We start from the raw sequence: 12,796 nt of genomic DNA on the forward strand, positions 1-12,796 counted from the left end.
TCAGTGTGTTGCTGGAGACCAGCCAGTGTGTTGCTGGAGACCAGTCAGTGTGTTGCTGGAGACCAGTCAGTGTGTTGCTGGAGACCAGTCAGTTGTTGCTGGAGACCAGTCAGTGTGTTGCTTGAGACCAGTCAGTGTGTTGCTGGAGACCAGTCAGTGTGTTGCTGGAGACCAGTCAGTGTGTTGCTGGAGACCAGTCAGTGTCGCTGGAGACCAGTCAGTGTGTTGCTGGAGAGCAGCCAGTGTTGCTGGAGACCAGCCAGTGTGTTGCTGGAGACCAGTCAGTGTGTTGCTGGAGACCAGCCAGTGTGTTGCTGGAGACCAGTCAGTGTGTTGCTGGAGACCAGTCAGTGTCTTGCTGGAGACCAGTTAGTGTTGCTGGAGGCCAGTCAGTGTGTTGCTGGAGACCAGTCAGTATGTTGCTGGAGACCAGTCAGTGTTGCTGGAGACCAGTCAGTGTGTTGCTGGAGACCAGTCAGTGTGTTGCTGGAGACCAGTCAGTGTGTTGCTGGAGACCAGTCAGTGTCTTGCTGGAGACCAGTCAGTGTCTTGCTGGATACCAGTTAGTGTTGCTGGAGGCCAGTCAGTGTGTTGCTGGAGACCAGTCAGTGTGTTGCTGGAGACCAGTCAGTGTATTGCTGGAGACCAGTTAGTGTCGCTGGAGACCAGTCAGTGTGTTGCTGGAGACCAGTCAGTGTGTTGCTGGAGACCAGTCAGTGTGTTGCTAGAGACCAGTCAGTGTGTTGCTGGAGACCAGCCAGTGTCTTGCTGGAGACCAGTCAGTGTGTTGCTGGAGACCAGTTAGTGTTGCTGGAGACCAGCCAGTGTCTTGCTGGAGACCAGTCAGTGTCTTGCTGGAGACCAGTCAGTGTCTTGCTGGATACCAGTTAGTGTTGCTGGAGGCCAGTCAGTGTGTTGCTGGAGACCAGTCAGTGTGTTGCTGGAGACCAGTCAGTGTATTGCTGGAGACCAGTTAGTTTCGCTGGAGACCAGTCAGTGTGTTGCTGGAGACCAGTCAGTGTGTTGCTGGAGACCAGTCAGTGTGTTGCTAGAGACCAGTCAGTGTGTTGCTGGAGACCAGCCAGTGTCTTGCTGGAGACCAGTCAGTGTGTTGCTGGAGACCAGTTAGTGTTGCTGGAGACCAGTCAGTGTGTTGCTGGAGACCAGTCAGTGTCTTGCTGGAGACCAGTTAGTGTTGCTGGAGGCCAGTCAGTGTATTGCTGGAGACCAGTCAGTATGTTGCTGGAGACCAGTCAGTGTTGCTGGAGACCAGTCAGTGTGTTGCTGGAGACCAGCCAGTGTGTTGCTGGAGACCAGTCAGTGTGTTGCTGGAGACCAGTCAGTGTGTTGCTGGAGACCAGTCAGTGTCTTGCTGGAGACCAGTCAGTGTCTTGCTGGATACCAGTTAGTGTTGCTGGAGGCCAGTCAGTGTGTTGCTGGAGACCAGTCAGTGTGTTGCTGGAGACCAGTCAGTGTATTGCTGGAGACCAGTTAGTGTCGCTGGAGACCAGTCAGTGTGTTGCTGGAGACCAGTCAGTGTGTTGCTGGAGACCAGTCAGTGTGTTGCTAGAGACCAGTCAGTGTGTTCCTGGAGACCAGCCAGTGTCTTGCTGGAGACCAGTCAGTGTGTTGCTGGAGACCAGTTAGTGTTGCTGGAGACCAGCCAGTGTCTTGCTGGAGACCAGTCAGTGTGTTGCTGGAGACCAGTTAGTGTTGCTGGAGGCCAGTCAGTGTGTTGCTGGAGGCCAGTCAGTGTGTTGCTGGAGACCAGCCAGTGTGTTGCTGGAGACCAGCCAGTGTGTTGCTGGAGACCAGCCAGTGTGTTGCTGGAGACCAGCCAGTGTGTTGCTGGAGACCAGCCAGTGTCCTGCTGGAGACCAGCCAGTGTTGCTGGAGGCCAGTCAGTGTGTTGCTGGAGGCCAGTCAGTGTATTGCTGGAGACCAGCCAGTGTGTTGCTGGAGACCAGCCAGTGTGTTGCTGGAGACCAGCCAGTGTGTTGCTGGAGACCAGCCAGTGTGTTGCTGGAGACCAGTCAGTGTCTTGCTGGAGACCAGTCAGTGTGTTGCTGGAGACCAGTCAGTGTGTTGCTGGAGACCAGTCAGTGTGTTGCTGGAGACCAGCCAGTGTGTTGCTGGAGACCAGTCAGTGTGTTGCTGGAGACCAGTCAGTGTGATGCTGGAGACCAGTCAGTGTGTTGCTGGAGACCAGCCAGTGTGTTGCTGGAGACCAGTCAGTGTGTTGCTGGAGACCAGTCAGTGTGTTGCTGGAGACCAGTCAGTTGTTGCTGGAGACCAGTCAGTGTGTTGCTTGAGACCAGTCAGTGTGTTGCTGGAGACCAGTCAGTGTGTTGCTGGAGACCAGTCAGTGTGTTGCTGGAGACCAGTCAGTGTGTTGCTGGAGACCAGTCAGTGTGTTGCTGGAGACCAGCCAGTGTGTTGCTGGAGACCAGCCAGTGTTGCTGGAGACCAGCTAGTGTGTTGCTGGAGACCAGTCAGTGTTGCTGGAGACCAGCCAGTGTTGCTGGAGACCAGCCAGTGTGTTGCTGGAGACCAGCCAGTGTTGCTGGAGACCAGCCAGTGTGTTGCTGGAGACCAGTCTGTGGGAACCGACCTGTGAGAATTATATTTATTTAATTTATATGAATTTATATTTACGTTAATTTATATACTTCGATAGCAATTTGTATAATGATAAGTGGACTGTATTTCTGCAATAATCTCTTAATCTCACAAATCGATCCTCTACACATTAGGGGGGTTTATTATATTAATATATATGCAGCCAATCAAACTACAGTAATAGCTACATACATTGATGAGGTTCCTTATCTTATAGTACAGCAGGTTAGTCCACCAGGTATAACTAGGGTGTAGACACCAAATTATCCTCTTTGAGGTAGCTTCCATATCACCCAGTAACTGGTGCACAAATCTTGCATCCTCGTCTTGACCTGTCAAAAGTGCGCTAGCTGTGAAGCCAGAATCCTATATATGACAAGTATTTCAGAGAAAACTGTACATGGAACATGAAGACCTGGCTTAATTACCTTTAGTTTGAGGCTATTTCGCGATCTAACCGGGTCACCCTATATCCTGACATTAATGGCCATAAATGAATGATAAACGGGTTTCGGATAGACACTTAACTTGATTGTAGACATCGTGTTGGAGATGGTACCTTTGGTTTCCATAACACTACGTCCAAGTAAAATTAACAGGAGCTAAATTTGCTCCCGTGTGAGCCTCTGGTCTCGTATATACAATGGCTGTTTAACACTCCATACTATTGACGTTACTGGCCGACATTGTCCAGAATGATAGGAGCCGAATTTGCTCCACACGTCTCGGAGGTGACACAACAATGGCTGCCCTCCTTCCTCACTCTGACGCCTGGCTTACATTGTCCACATTTCAGAAAGTGATAGAAGGGTCACATTTACTCTACTTTAATATTGATAATTAAGTTAATTTATATAAGATGTTTTTATGATGGTAAAGTCCAAAGACTAATGTATTTAAGAATAATTCCCAGCAGAATAGCTGGTGAATTATAATAGTATGTGGTGATGATATCCCGTTTTCTTAGACGGTAATTCCACTACAAGTTACGTTTTCTATGGGTAACTTGTTTATACAACACAGCTCTTATCTGTCTGTATGATATTATTATTAAATGGTGTCGGATTTTCCGACATAATTCCCCAGGGGGCTGCTCACGGGTCGAAGTCCTAATTAGAACAGACGAACACCGATACTCCTCCTTCGAATTATTTGATTAATTTGATGTTAGTAGTTAGTAATCACACATTTGTGTGTCTGTTCGTACAGGACGGATGTCCCGTACTAGAGTTGCAGGGGTTAGAAGTCTAATGCGATTTCATTTCCCTGTCAACTCTTGAAAGGCTAATATTCAAGCCTAATTACTTATTATTTAACCCAGAAGACTGAATGTGATCAAGTACTACAGTCAAGTATGATTCAGGGACTGCAGTGAGATCAGTGACATTAGATATAACTTGAAGTTTCTTCAGGTAACTGGTCACTGATATATAAACACTGAGGCCCATGGAATACATCTTGATTAAATAATAAATGTATCAAATCAGTCATCAAATTTATTAGGGTTTAATTTAGTTAATTGATTCAGAAGATTGAATAGCTCATCATTAAAGTAAAGTATGGTTCTGAGACTGCAGTGGGTTCAGTGACATTGGTCGCAGTGACTTGTAGCTGTTTTAGGCTACTGTTCACTGATTTGCCACTGAGGCCTCATGAACTCATCTCCAGCTTTAAATGATGATACTAACATCAACCTCTGTTACTATAGTCAGCTGTAATCTCCTTAGTATAATGCTACTGGAGAAATATAATCAGCTGACAAATTTAGATTTCTACTAGTATTGTTTATCTGCAGGCATAGGTCTCCTCAGGCTTGATACTGGGCCTGAGAGTAATTTACCTCCTGCAGAGTTTAACATGGTTATACCCTGATATTTAGTAGGGCTACCGATGAATCGATGGCAATAGTCTGTCCCTACAAGGAGACCGGAGTCGGTGAGGTGATCAGACTTAATATTATCTGCCAATTTTATTCCTCTATTTCTCAGGAATTTGGCTGTTGCTCTCAGACCTTGAACTTGTAGGTCTACTGGTATTTTGTCCACCACAATGGCTTGTACTCGACAGACGTACCTGCCTATACGTACTGATGGTTGTACCACCTGGTAGACTTGAGGTCCTGCATCTGTTACAAACCCTGAGATGTTGAATGACGTCTGGGCTACAGGCCTTAATTGTAATTCATCTGCCAGCTTTTTAGTGATATATGTTCTCTGGGATCCTTGGTCAAACAACCCACGGGTATGGACCTTGGCCCTCTTATTCAGGATGGTAATTTGGGCAGTAGGCAAAGTCGTATTACCTTTAGACTTTGCCGATTGGACACTCTTTGTTTGTTGCACCTTGCAGTACTGTACTGTGGTGGGAATGCTATCTTCCACCTTGGGGTTTGGAGACGTTGTTTTGGTGTCTCTGCACAATGCTGCATGGTGCTGACCTTTGTTACACCTATTACAGGTGTGTAATTGGGTATCACAATCCTTGATGTTATGTTTCCTGAGGCACCTCGTGCAATGTTGCAAATCTTTGAGTCGCTCAACACGGGCGTCACTATCAGGATAATTAGAGCAGTGGTACATTGAATGTTTCTCATTGCAGAACAAACATGTTCCATAGCTTCCAGTACCCTTTGGTGTCACGTTCTTGGGTGACACAGTAACTATAGGCTTGGAGGGTCCCACTGCATATACACCCACACTGCTACTGTTCCACTTTGGTGTTGAATTATATTGTCTAGATTGATTTGGAGTACCTTTGGTACTCTGTGGTTTACTATTATTGGTTTCTGAGGGTTTACTTGGTGGTTTTAATTTCTCATGTGTTCGTAATTGATGAACTATTGACTTTAAACCTTCAGATATTTCATTCATGGATAAGATGCTTTTATTGTAATGAGCACTCATTTGTCTCAATATGTCCCTAGGTATTTTTTCCTGTACAATTATTTTCAAGACCCACTCAGCCCCGTTTGTATCTGCTGTCAGGCTGAGGGCATTGATCAATGATTCTACCTCCAGCTTGAATACTTGGAGTGAATCAGCTGAAGCCTCCGGTGGGGGTAAATGCAACAGCTCATGAACTAAATGTGATGTTCTTACTTCTGGATCAGCATAATTATCCTTGAGGAGCTTTACTGCCAGATCATAGCCGTCATTAGTTAATCTCAGATGGGATACTACTGTTTTAGCCTCACCTGATAATTGACCTTGCAAATAAGAGAATTTACTACTCTTTGGTAAAGATTGTTTTGAGTCTACAAGGTCAACGAATTTGTTCCAAAATTCGTCCCAATCTTCCTCATCTTTTCCTGAGAAAGTGGGTAAATTAATTGGAGGGAGTCGAGCTTCTGCTTGACTCGTATTAGATGCAACTGTTGTTGTTGTTGCTGTTGCCTTGTTCTGGGCAATTAATTTGACATAAGGCTGTAACGTGGCCTGAGTGTGATCTTCATAATTCGCAAGATCAACCATAATGTCGTCTATTTCTGTTTCTGATAAATTAGTGTTGGCAAGTTCAGCCACATATGTTGCTATTTGACATTTGATTTGCTCAAATTTACCTGCAGCTGCTTGATAATAGCTTTCCAGGTCAGCATAATCAACTGTTGATTGTTGTGACAAATCTTCACATTTCTTGATCTGTCTTGTTAAGTGGCCTTTAAGACCTGCAAGGGTTCTTTTCATTCTCCCTGCATTATCCATCCTGGCTAGTTGGTGAAGCCTTGTGGGACTTGTACTTGGGCTGCTCATAATACTGAACAAACACTAATGGTAGCCTAGGGTAAATTCTGCACTCACTAGGCAATAATCCTACCTCTACTAGAGGTTAGCACTTAAAATTAATACACATTATATATATACAATCATACACACTAATGATTTGAGTGATAAACCAGTGTCACTGGAAGTACCTTTAGGTTAGCTCTTCTATATCACCCTAGGATGGTAGAGACACTAATTAATCACTCAAAGGTGTAATGATCATAAGTAAATTATTATATATACACAACTCAACTCGAGTTGGTAAAAATTACACCCAAAATAGGGTCAGCACCATTCATTAATGGTGTTAGGTTGTTTAATATAGTACAACTAACTATGGTAATAATGGGACTAGGATGAACGATAATAGTTCAACTAGTCATATCCTACCCTGTTGTGGGTTGGCAATTAGTAAATATACTGTGATCACTAGTGCAATATATATTAAATAATTCTCTATTTGGAGAAATAATATACACAATTATTGATAATAGCCTCTTAATTAGCCTCTATGAAACTTCTAATATTATCAAGAAGTATTAAATATTATTAGTGACCTCGCGAAATAAACTCCACAAAATTCGTAGATAATCTCTCGCGAAATGTAACACCACGAAATCCGTGAACAATCTCGCGAAGACACAGTCACTAATTAGGCTGGCTTCAATATTAGCGCTGTCATTTCACGAAATAACACGCCACCAAATATCTGTGGGTGTGCATGAAACCGCTGACGAAGCTGAACTGGGCTGAGGGAGGCTCCTGAGCTCCCTCGAGGCTACGCTGCCGTCTTGACTGCTGGCTTTGTTTAAATAACACTGCACTAGTTTATTTAATGAATCCACTGGTTAACTGGTTCATCCGGTACTAAGATGACCAAATGTGGGTTCATAGGATCAAATAATCCGTCATCCGGTTCGAAGGACCAAATAATGTGGGAACCGACCTGTGAGATTTATATTTATTTAATTTATATGAATTTATATTTACGTTAATTTATATACTTCGATAGCAATTTGTATAATGATAAGTGGACTGTATTTCTGCAATAATCTCTTAATCTCACAAATCGATCCTCTACACATTAGGGGGGTTTATTATATTAATATATATGCAGCCAATCAAACTACAGTAATAGCTACATACATTGATGAGGTTCCTTATCTTATAGTACAGCAGGTTAGTCCACCAGGTATAACTAGGGTGTAGACACCAAATTATCCTCTTTGAGGTAGCTTCCATATCACCCAGTAACTGGTGCACAAATCTTGCATCCTCGTCTTGACCTGTCAAAAGTGCGCTAGCTGTGAAGCCAGAATCCTATATATGACAAGTATTTCAGAGAAAACTGTACATGGAACATGAAGACCTGGCTTAATTACCTTTAGTTTGAGGCTATTTCGCGATCTAACCGGATCACCCTATATCCTGACATTAATGGCCATAAATGAATGATAAACGGGTTTCGGATAGACACTTAACTTGATTGTAGACATCGTGTTGGAGATGGTACCTTTGGTTTCCATAACACTACGTCCAAGTAAAATTAACAGGAGCTAAATTTGCTCCCGTGTGAGCCTCTGGTCTCGTATATACAATGGCTGTTTAACACTCCATACTATTGACGTTACTGGCCGACATTGTCCAGAATGATAGGAGCCGAATTTGCTCCACACGTCTCGGAGGTGACACAACAATGGCTGCCCTCCTTCCTCACTCTGACGCCTGGCTTACATTGTCCACATTTCAGAAAGTGATAGAAGGGTCACATTTACTCTACTTTAATATTGATAATTAAGTTAATTTATATAAGATGTTTTTATGATGGTAAAGTCCAAAGACTAATGTATTTAAGAATAATTCCCAGCAGAATAGCTGGTGAATTATAATAGTATGTGGTGATGATATCCCGTTTTCTTAGACGGTAATTCCACTACAAGTTACGTTTTCTATGGGTAACTTGTTTATACAACACAGCTCTTATCTGTCTGTATGATATTATTATTAAATGGTGTCGGATTTTCCGACACAGTCAGTGTCGCTGGAGACCAGTCAGTGTGTTGCTGGAGACCAGCCAGTGTTGCTGGAGACCAGCCAGTGTGTTGCTGGAGACCAGTCAGTGTGTTGCTGGAGACCAGCCAGTGTGTTGCTGGAGACCAGTCAGTGTGTTGCTGGAGACCAGTCAGTGTCTTGCTGGAGACCAGTTAGTGTTGCTGGAGGCCAGTCAGTGTATTGCTGGAGACCAGTCAGTATGTTGCTGGAGACCAGTCAGTGTTGCTGGAGACCAGTCAGTGTGTTGCTGGAGACCAGCCAGTGTGTTGCTGGAGACCAGTCAGTGTGTTGCTGGAGACCAGTCAGTGTGTTGCTGGAGACCAGTCAGTGTCTTGCTGGAGACCAGTCAGTGTCTTGCTGGATACCAGTTAGTGTTGCTGGAGGCCAGTCAGTGTGTTGCTGGAGACCAGTCAGTGTGTTGCTGGAGACCAGTCAGTGTATTGCTGGAGACCAGTTAGTGTCGCTGGAGACCAGTCAGTGTGTTGCTGGAGACCAGTCAGTGTGTTGCTGGAGACCAGTCAGTGTGTTGCTAGAGACCAGTCAGTGTGTTGCTGGAGACCAGCCAGTGTCTTGCTGGAGACCAGTCAGTGTGTTGCTGGAGACCAGTTAGTGTTGCTGGAGACCAGCCAGTGTCTTGCTGGAGACCAGTCAGTGTGTTGCTGGAGACCAGTTAGTGTTGCTGGAGGCCAGTCAGTGTGTTGCTGGAGGCCAGTCAGTGTGTTGCTGGAGACCAGCCAGTGTGTTGCTGGAGACCAGCCAGTGTGTTGCTGGAGACCAGCCAGTGTGTTGCTGGAGACCAGCCAGTGTGTTGCTGGAGACCAGCCAGTGTTGCTGGAGACCAGCCAGTGTGTTGCTGGAGACCAGTCAGTGTCTTGCTGGAGACCAGTCAGTGTGTTGCTGGAGACCAGTCAGTGTGTTGCTGGAGACCAGTCAGTGTGTTGCTGGAGACCAGCCAGTGTGTTGCTGGAGACCAGTCAGTGTCTTGCTGGAGACCAGTCAGTGTGTTGCTTGAGACCAGTCAGTGTGTTGCTGGAGACCAGCCAGTGTGTTGCTGGAGACCAGTCAGTGTGTTGCTGGAGACCAGTCAGTGTGTTGCTGGAGACCAGTCAGTGTGTTGCTGGAGACCAGTCAGTGTGTTGCTTGAGACCAGTCAGTGTGTTGCTGGAGACCAGTCAGTGTGTTGCTGGAGACCAGTCAGTGTGTTGCTGGAGACCAGTCAGTGTGATGCTGGAGACCAGTCAGTGTGTTGCTGGAGACCAGCCAGTGTGTTGCTGGAGACCAGCCAGTGTTGCTGGAGACCAGCCAGTGTGTTGCTGGAGACAAGTCAGTGTGGTGCTGGAGACCAGTCAGTGTGTTGCTGGAGACCAGTCAGTGTGTTGCTGGAGACCAGTCAGTGTGTTGCTGGAGACCAGACAGTATGTTGCTGGAGACCAGCCAGTGTTGCTGGAGACCAGCCAGTGTGTTGCTGGAGACCAGCCAGTGTGTTGCTGGAGACCAGCCAGTGTGTTGCTGGAGACCAGCCAGTGTGTTGCTGGAGACCAGCCAGTGTGTTGCTGGAGACCTGCCAGTGTGTTGCTGGAGACCAGTCAGTGTGTTGCTGGAGACCAGCCAGTGTGTTGCTGGAGACCAGCCAGTGTGTTGCTGGAGACCAGTCAGTGTGTTGCTGGAGACCAGTCAGTGTGTTGCTGGAGACCAGTCAGTGTGTTGCTGGAGACCAGCCAGTGTGTTGCTGGAGACCAGTCAGTGTGTTGCTGGAGACCAGTCAGTGTGTTGCTGGAGACCAGTCAGTGTGTTGCTGGAGACCAGTCAGTGTTTTGCTGGAGACCAGTCAGTGTGTTGCTGGAGACCAGTCAGTGTGTTGCTGGAGGCCAGTCAGTGTGTTGCTGGAGACCAGTCAATGTGTTGCTGGAGACCAGTCAATGTCTTGCTGGAGACCAGTTAGTGTTGCTGAAGGCCAGTCAGTGTGTTGCTGGAGACCAGTCAGTATGTTGCTGGAGACCAGTCAGTGTTGCTGGAGACCAGTCAGCGTGTTGCTGGAGACCAGCCAGTGTGTTGCTGGAGACCAGTCAGTGTGTTGCTGGAGACCAGTCAGTGTGTTGCTGGAGACCAGTCAGTGTCTTGCTGGATACCAGTTAGTGTTGCTGGAGGCCAGTCAGTGTGTTGCTGGAGACCAGTCAGTGTGTTGCTGGAGACCAGTCAGTGTCTTGCTGGAGACCAGTTAGTGTCGCTGGAGACCAGTCAGTGTGTTGCTGGAGAAAAGTCAGTGTGTTGCTGGAGACCAGTCAGTGTGTTGCTGGAGACCAGCCAGTGTTTGCTGGAGACCAGTTAGTGTGCTGGAGGCCAGTCAGTGTGTTGCTGGAGACCAGTCAGTGTGTTGCTGGAGACCAGCAGTGTGTTGCTGGAGACCAGTCAGTGTGTTGCTGGAGACCAGTCAGTGTGTTGCTGGAGACCAGTCAGTGTTGCTGGAGACCAGTCAGTGTGTTGCTGGAGACCAGTCAGTGTGTTGCTGGAGACCAGTCAGTGTGTTGCTGGAGACCAGTCAGTGTGTTGCTGGAGACCAGTGTGTTGCTGGAGACCAGTCAGTGTGTTGCTGGAGACCAGTCAGTGTGTTGCTGGAGACCAGTCAGTGTGTTGCTGGAGACCAGTCAGTGTGTTGCTGGAGACCAGTCAGTGTGTTGCTGGAGACCAGCAGTGTGTTGCTGGAGACCAGTCAGTGTTGCTGGAGACCAGTCATGTGTTGCTGGAGACCAGTCAGTGTGTGCTGGAGACCAGTCAGTGTGTTGCTGGAGACCAGTCAGTGTGTGCTGGAGACCAGTCAGTGTGTTGCTGGAGACCAGTCAGTGTGTTGCTGGAGACCAGTCAGTGTGTTGCTGGAGACCAGTCAGTGTGTTGCTGGAGACCAGTCAGTGTTTGCTGGAGACCAGTCAGTGTGTTGCTGGAGACCAGTCAGTGTGTTGCTGGAGACCAGTCAGTGTGTTGCTGGAGACCAGTCATGTGTTGCTGGAGACCAGTCAGTGTGTTGCTGGAGACCAGTCAGTGTGTTGCTGGAGACCAGTCAGTGTGTTGCTGGAGACCAGTCAGTGTGTTGCTGGAGACCAGTCAGTGTGTTGCTGGAGACCAGTCAGTGTGTTGCTGGAGACCAGTCAGTGTGTTGCTGGAGACCAGTCAGATGGTTGCTGGAGACCAGTCAGTGTGTTGCTGGAGACCAGTCAGTGTTGTGCTGGAGACCAGTCAGTGTGTTGCTGGAGGACCAGTCAGTGTTGTTGCTGGAGGCCAGTCAGTGTGTTGCTGGAGACCAGTCCAGTGTCTTTGCTGGAGACCAGTCAGTGTTTGCTGGAGGACCAGGTCTGTGTGTTGCTGGAGACCAGTCAGTAGTGTTGCTGGAGACCAGTCAGTGTGTTGCTGGAGACCAGTCAGTGTGTTGCTGGAGGACCAGTCAGTGTGTTGCTGGAGACCATTCAGTGTGTTGCTGGAGACCAGTCAGTGTGTTGCTGGAGACCAGTCAGTGTCTTGCTGGAGACCAGTCAGTGTCTTTGCTGGAGACCAGCAGTTAGTGTTGCTGGAGGCCTAGTCAGTGTGTTGCTGGAGACCAGTCAGTGTGTTGCTGGAGACCAGTCAGTGTCTTGCTGGAGACCAAGTTAGTGTTCGCTGGAGGACCAGTCAGCTGTGTTGCTGGAGACCAGTCAGTGTGTTGCTGGAGACCAGTCAGTGTGTTGCTGGAGACCAGTCAGTGTGTTGCTAGGAGACCAGTCAGTGTGTTGCTGGAGACCAGTCAGTGTGTGCTGGAGACCAGTCCAGTGTGTCTTGCTGGAGACCAGTCAGTGTCTTGCTGGAGGACCAGTCAGTGTGTTGCTGGAGGCCAGTCAGTGTGTTGCTGGAGGACCAGCAGTGTGTTGCTGGAGACCAGTCAGTGTGTTGCTGGAGACCAGCCAGTGTGTTGCTGGAGACCAGTCAGTGTGTTGCTGGAGACCAGTCAGTGTTGCTGGAGACCAGTCAGTGTGTTGCTGGAGACCAGTCAGTGTGTTGCTGGAGACCAGCAGTGTGTTGCTGGAGACCAGCAGTGTGTTGCTGGAGACCAGCAGTGTGTTGCTGGAGACCAGCCAGTGTGTTGCTGGAGACCCAGTCAGTGTCTTGCTGGAGACAGTCAGTGTGTTGCTGGAGACTCAGTCCAGTGTGTTGCTGGAGACCAGTCCAGTGTGTTGCTGGAGACCAGCAGTGTTTGCTGGAGACCAGTCAGTGTGTTGCTGGAGACCAGTCAGTGTGTTGCTGGAGACCAGTCAGTGTGTTGCTGGAGACCAGCAGTGTGTTGCTGGAGACCAGTCAGTGTGTTGCTGGAGACCAGTCAGTGTGTTGCTGGAGACCAG

This window comes from Procambarus clarkii, chromosome 4 (genome assembly GCF_040958095.1).
Source record: "Procambarus clarkii isolate CNS0578487 chromosome 4, FALCON_Pclarkii_2.0, whole genome shotgun sequence".
NCBI classification, from domain to species: Eukaryota; Metazoa; Arthropoda; class Malacostraca; order Decapoda; family Cambaridae; genus Procambarus; species Procambarus clarkii.